The sequence below is a fragment of the Corvus brachyrhynchos genome, unplaced genomic scaffold (genome assembly GCF_000691975.1).
Source record: "Corvus brachyrhynchos isolate BGI_N302 unplaced genomic scaffold, ASM69197v1 scaffold80, whole genome shotgun sequence".
Taxonomy (NCBI): Eukaryota; Metazoa; Chordata; class Aves; order Passeriformes; family Corvidae; genus Corvus; species Corvus brachyrhynchos.
The window spans coordinates 14,905,985-14,912,780 of record NW_008236769.1 but is presented as its reverse complement, the minus strand read 5'-3'; the positions used below and the strand labels follow the sequence as shown (position 1 = coordinate 14,912,780).

Here is a 6,796-nt window from a genome sequence, read left to right as displayed (position 1 = left end):
CCTTGTCAGTGCTTTGTCTCTGATGTGTTGTTTTGTTTATTTGTTTGTTTATTTTAATGCTGGAGCTCTAGCCCAACCAGAAATGTTTATTCTACTTGTACAGCTCTGTAAGAAACAAGATTTACTGAAATTGAGGCGCTTCAGGCACTGTAGAAATCAGCAGCCAGCTTGCCATGGCCCTGTGTCCCCAGACATCAGGCTACTTAAAGCCTAAGCTGCAAAACCCAGTTTCCTTGCTTTGTGGTCTGCAGGTGTTGGAGGTTGTTTCTAGTGCCCTGTGTATGCCTTTGGAGGGACTTGTTTTATTCAGAGACTTACAAAATATCCCAGTAGTTTCATCCAAAGTCATTGAAAACTTAGTTGCAACGTAATATTTCTTACGTCCCGATTGGCTGGGTTAATAGTTTCGGGTTTAGGTTGTTTTGAAGGGATGTATTAACGATCAGTTTGGAGGGGACTGGAAGAAGTGGGATCCATACTGTTTGTATAAATATCTCAAAAAAGATTATCTCATTCAGTGTTGTAGTGGTAACATCTGCATGTGGGAGCAAAAAGTCAATTGCCTTCCCCTGAATCTGAACTCTGAAAGTGTCTTACAACATGGAAATCAGTTTATGACATCCAGCCAGAGACTTCAGGTCTTCTACTCTGTTGTTGGTCTGGGTAGAGCTACCCAGTTGAATTGCTGTTCTGCAGAATATAAGAGAGAGACTTAAGGGTTGGAGTTGTATTTTACTAAATATAAAAGGCAGCTAATAGGTGAAGTCCATCCTGCTGTACTTTTGACTGTGAATGTTTCCAACTTGCAGATCTCTGGTCATTATCAGCACTTTGGATGGACGAATTGCTGCTCTGGATCCAGAAAACAGTGGGAGAAAACAGTGGGATCTGGATGTGGGATCAGGTTCTCTTGTGTCATCCAGCCTCAGTAAACCAGAGGTAAGGCTTAATTTTTTTCCTGACTAAATCTTTAAAAATGGAGTTATCTGTAATAAAATGAATGCAGATTCCTCTGTGTTGGTAGATGTTCAGTAATGGAGCAAACACCTACAAAACTTTGTCAGTACTATTCTCAAACTTTTTTTTTTTTTTTTTTTTTTTGGAGTGCTTACATCATGTTGCCATTTCAAACTGGAGTGTGTCAGCATTTTAGCCTTGGGATTGATGTGTTTGATAACTATCAAACCAGATGATGTAACTGAGTTGGGGAATTGTATGTACTTGCTGATTGAAAACAAGTTACTTGTAATTTCAAGCAAATGAAAGGATCATCTGCTTTGTATTACTAGACTATGTCTTGGCAAGTACTGGCTTTTTTTTTTTTCCCTCAAGAAAAGCAAAAGTCCTTGTGACTTAATAAATGAACAAAGGATTGTTTTGGGTGTTTTATACTAGATAAGCAGGCTGCCTGTGAAACAGAATGTGTTAGCAATTAAACAGAGTGCTGAAGGTCACCCTGAAGTACTGAGTGGTAAAGGGTTGCATCACTTCTTGCTGATGAACTGTAAGAAGAAGAAAATCTCGAGTTCAAGTTCTTGTTTGGTGCTATTGGCCACCATCAGTTTCAATAAACCTAGGCTAAAAATTAGAATGACCTTTTTTTCCTTTTTTGTCTTTTCCTGCACTGTGGAGTTCTCCAACTCATTCTCTCTTAGGATTAGGAGGAATAAAAACACCGCCAAAGAGGTAATTTGTGGCGATGACACACCACAGAAGTACACCGTCCTTCCCTGTCAGGGATAGTTGGATTTGATGACCAGTCCTGCACCATGCTTTTGCACAATGAGCATCAGAGAATGAAAGTTGAGTTCAGGATTATTCAAACTGCATGACTTTCTTGCTTGTGGTTCGTTGTTGCTGTCTATGGACATAACCTCTGTTTTGGTGTAAAGAATTCTAAGGAAAGAGTTGGTTTGTTGCTGTGGTAGTGTGAGAGCTGCTAATGAGTATCTCAGGTTGCAGAAGTAATGTGAATGCTAACTCATGTTCCTTTGTTTCTGAGAGAGAATTTTATTTGTGGATGCAACTTTTTGAGATTTGTTCAGGTGTATTTTTGTGGTTTAGAAGAAACACTGGAGGAAAGAAAAATTCCCCCCCCCCCAAAATATATTTAAGAGCAGAATTGGAAAGAATACAGAAGCTATGGAGAGAACTGTAAAGAGCTCTGTTAGGTGGAAGGTGTCAGTGATAGTGTGATCCTTCACAAAGGTTTCAATACTAGATACTTAAAATACTGGTCTGGTACCTGTTGCTGCAAATAGTTTCTGATGGCTAAATGAAAATAGAACCACCAGTTATGAAAAGCACACATTTGAATATAAACTTTTTATTTTCTTCATTACAAGTTTAGTCACAAGCCCAGATTTTTAAAGGTTTTGGGAATTAAAGCATTTCCAACTACAGAAGTTGTTTTTTTGCAGATGAAGATTTTGTCACTCAACTGGTCTGTCCAGAGTTTTGATATTTTTTCAATGTGGTATGACTGTAGAAATGAAAGGTTGGGGTTTAGACAACAAAAATTGTAGTTTGTCCATGTGATATTTAATTCCCTTCTGTGACAAGTCAGTAGGTTGTAGTGGTCACAACACCACACGTTTATTATGGATAGAAGAAGTTGGACTTTCAGATGGGCTTTCAAATGGTTTCATTTCTACAGCTGTGGCCAAAGACACTGAGGGTTTTTGGCAGTTAAGATGCAGAGCCTATGAGATAACTAATTTTGGAAGGAAAACGTCATTTTGGCCTTTTAGAAGCTGTTAAGCGTTATGAATATGGGCCTTTTTAGACTTACTGTCATGTAAACAAATGCTGTTAAGATAAGACAGAATTTAACAAGAAACATGATGAAAAGTGATGAACACTCTGAATAAACTGCATTTAAATATTTAAATGTTTAATCTGCTGTCAGTAATCAGCTGAAAGACTTCATGCAGTGAATCTAGATATTACTTAAGTGAGTAATTCACCTCATTAAAATTGCTGGGAAAATTCTGGTTTGGGTCAAAATACTGATGTGGGCATGTGACCTGTTTTATTTTCTCAAACTAAGTCTTGAGGCTTTTGCTTTCTCTTCCAACATTTTTGAGGTAACAAAGGTTTCTGTGCTAGCAACCACAATATTCATTATAAAACAGTAACATTATGTAAGCTGTTAAATTACATCTTGTGAGAAATGGCAGATGAGAAACTTTCTGTGTTACACTTGCAGTGATAAAGATTTGTGTTCTTTCAGAGCAAGGCAAGTGTGTGCTGCTGGGTCTTAATTGTTTTGATGAGCGTTTTTTTAACTTTCTCAAGTGTGAGTATAATGAACTGTAGTTCCAGGTCCTGGTGCAAAAGCATGAATTTAATTTCCAAGTGCCTTTTAAGAATAGACATTAGATCTTCAAACTTTCAGTGTTTAACAGAACTGTAGTTAACTTCCATTGCCTAACTGTAAAATGTCAACCTGGCTGTCTGGAGCTCGTGTGTTAATTAGGAAAGTGAGGCAGTGAAATTTCAAATGTTCCAGCAGCTCTGTCAAACACTTCAGATCTTGAAACTACTGCTTAAGACACTGACAAGTGAGATGTTCATCATTTGTCATGTGAACAGATCAATTAGAACGGAAAGGCTGCTGAAGTACTAATTGTGTGTCTGGGTAACTAAAATGCTAAAATTCTTTCCTTGGCTCTAAGCTCCAACATAAACAAATCATGGTCAGGGTGCCAATGCTGAAAAGTTGGCTCTGCAGTTTGGGCTTGTGCATGGGAATTTAAAAACTCTGTTTCCCCATCCATTGTTTTAAAATGGAAAACCCTTCTCTATAAAAGCTATATGGTTACAACTTCAAGTTTTCTTGTTACCTGCATGTAAAGATTGCCTGACGAAGTTCACAGTAAAGTCATTGAATCACAACTGTTCTAAAATGGAGCTTAATTTTAATAGTAACACTTTGCTCTTTAAAATTTGGGTTTGTAATTAATGCGTTGTCCCTACTTAGAAAAGAATACTTTTGGGAGAATCAGCCTGTTGAAATAATGATGCTTAATTATACTGAAGGTGGAGAACTGCTTCTGAAGCAGTGGGAATGGTCCATAGCACATCATTTACTGATGAGGATGATGCATTCTTTTACCTGCATAGCTTTATACTAAATCACTTAATGGGCACCAGTCAGAGTTGTTTCAGTGCTCTGGGCAGAGGCTACACTGGGATGGACTCGATAAAAGTACCTGGTATGCTCGGGATTGGGCTGTTACAGACTAATCCCTAAGTAAGCATCTTATTTCCTTATTTGAGACATTGAAGATCATGGGACAAAATCAGTTTCAGCCCACAAGGCTGACATTTATAGCAGTCAGAGTAAACATACCACCGTATCCTGGAAAAATGGAATAATTGGATTATGCCATGTCACCAAATCTGTCAACATCCTTATTCCAATAAAGACTCTCATGACTTTTGTATTGTGTGTATGTGTATATATATAAAAATATATCTTAATCTTTTAACATGACAGCCACATAAAATTAACTTTTCTACAAACTTAGATACCTGCGTCATCTTTTTAATAGACATAGAACTGGAGTATTTTTATGGAATAGCCTAGTATTACCTTTTTTCTCAGAAAAATATGGAGAGGTGAAGAAGTTTTATACTGAAGTCACCTGAAAACTCACTGCATTGTTGGTGAAGCAAACCCGTAGAGACTTTTAGCAGATTGTTCCTTTTTTGCTTAGAGCAGTGAGATGGGAAAGGATTTTGAAATCTCAGAAAACTCCACTAGTGACTGGATTTAATGCACAGTATGAATGTATCTTCTTTCTTTTTCCTTCCCTTTATCTGCATCATAAACCCTTCCAAATTTTCAGTGCTTTGCTTTCCCAAAAGACATACAGAATTCTGCTGTGAAGTGTCCAGACACCTGGGACTCACTTTGAGGTACTGACTTGCCTGCACTTTCCTGCTCTTTGGATAAGGCAACTTCTGTACCCACACAAGCCAGAGCAGAGCCAAAATCTGAGTTGCTTTGGGAACACAGGAAGGAACTCAGCAATTCCCATCTTTTGACCTCTTACACTCTGGAATAGAAAAAATGCAAAATCCACGCTGAAATGGGTCAGGGGAAGGCAAGAGGTCAAAATGCCCTTTGAGGGGCTTGAATTGTGAATTCTGTTATGTGCCCTCCCAGAGGTTCAGAGAGGATAAATAATTTAACAGCCTCTTTGAAAGAAATAAGAAAGTCTCACCCACCACTTAGGGCACCCCTGCAGCAGCATTTTATTAGTTTGAATAAAAATTAGGTGTTTGTTTGGTTCATGGCTTTCTACTATGGTTATTTTTCAGGTGAGTCACTGTCTGTAAATATCATCCAAGGAAAAGCTGATAGTGTTTGTCTTGGATATGGGTGGGGAACACTTAAGACCATCAAACACCTGAGTATTTTCACTTAAAAGGTTATTATAGCAGCTGTTAAATGCAGTGATGAATATTAGGAATTTATATTAATCCTGCATAAAACTGTTCTGACTCTGCTAACACTCACTGGCCAAACAAAAAGGAGGTTTGTTTCAAACTACACAAACATTCCGAGAAAATGTCTTTGTTCTGAATTCTGCTTAAAAATGAATGGCTCTGTCTAGCTCGCTGTTGGTAATTTTCATCTTGTGTGCATCTTAAAACATCTGGAATGGGACATCCCAGCAACAGAAGCAATCTTTCCTGCTTAGCACTTGGAAGAGTCTGTGTGCTCCATCCAGGCAGCTCGCAGTAGGGTCAGACTTTCATATCCAGAGAATAGCAAGTTGGTTCTCTGAGGCATTTGAGTGTGTCCAAAGTTTTTTAAAGGACCGTTTAACTCAACAAAGAATAAAATTTTTTAAAAATCTATACACATTGTAAAATTACTTTCCAGCTGTAATATGCTGTGAGCAGACGTAAAGCACTGAATTGCCACTCTGTTCAAGCAGGCAGAGTGTAAATCGGTGGTCTGGTTATGGAGGTGACTAATCTGGGGAAAATACATTTCCTTGTAGGTAAACTGGTATAATTGTAGTTATCTGAAAGAGTTTTCTACTGTCCTGCAGTGACCTTTATTTTTGTGTACTACTGAGACATGTAGAACCACCAGATGCTTAGATAGTTGGAGGTGTCATTCCTGTAGAGAAAGACTGGCGCATCAGCTGATTCTCAGTTGTACAGGTTTTCTATAATAGACATAAAATTAAACTGTGCTAAATGAAATACAAGATATGGGGATTGATAACAGTAGTTTTGCTGTTGAAGGTTGGAGATGACCAGTTTAAAACTGAGAAAACTGTGTACTAAGAGATCCTGTGACAGGTTATCAGCTGCCATCTCCATTCCACTGCAGGGGAAGGAAATGTGATTCTGTGTTGCCTGCGGGTAAAGAGAGAGAGATAGATTAGTGTCTTAAATGGTCCTGGAAAAGCTCATAATGAATAAGAAGTGAGTGTCCAGAATTGTACTTCAAAGGAAGATAAATTCTAATTGCAATTGAGGCAGAGAAGGCTTATTAGGGCTTTCAAGGGGAGCGGAGCCTGTGTTTTGTAGGAAGAGAATGGATGTGACTACTCTAACTACATGGATGTGTTAGGATTCCTCGTGGCACAAGTGGTTCTTTTTAATTCTGTTGCTGGAAACCCACACATGTGGGCATGAAGAGGTGACAGCCTTGGGAAACTTCACTAGGGAGAGACCTGTGTATTTCTGAGTACAGATTTTTGCTGCTTTCTTGGTGAAACTAAAATATATAATTTACAATCCTCCTGAAAATAAACTTCTAATGTTGTTT

General features: G+C 38.3%; 1 protein-coding gene across 1 annotated transcript in view; it reads left to right on the top strand.

The window, feature by feature from the left end:
* Nucleotides 1-808: 808 nt before the first annotated feature.
* EIF2AK3 (eukaryotic translation initiation factor 2 alpha kinase 3) overlaps nucleotides 809-6,796 on the top strand; it is a 36,102-nt gene continuing 30,114 nt past the window's right edge. Inside the window, exon 1 of the mRNA XM_017727799.1 lies at nucleotides 809-939. The gene's annotated coding sequence lies outside the window, so the exon portion shown is untranslated. The remainder of the gene's footprint in view (nucleotides 940-6,796) is intronic.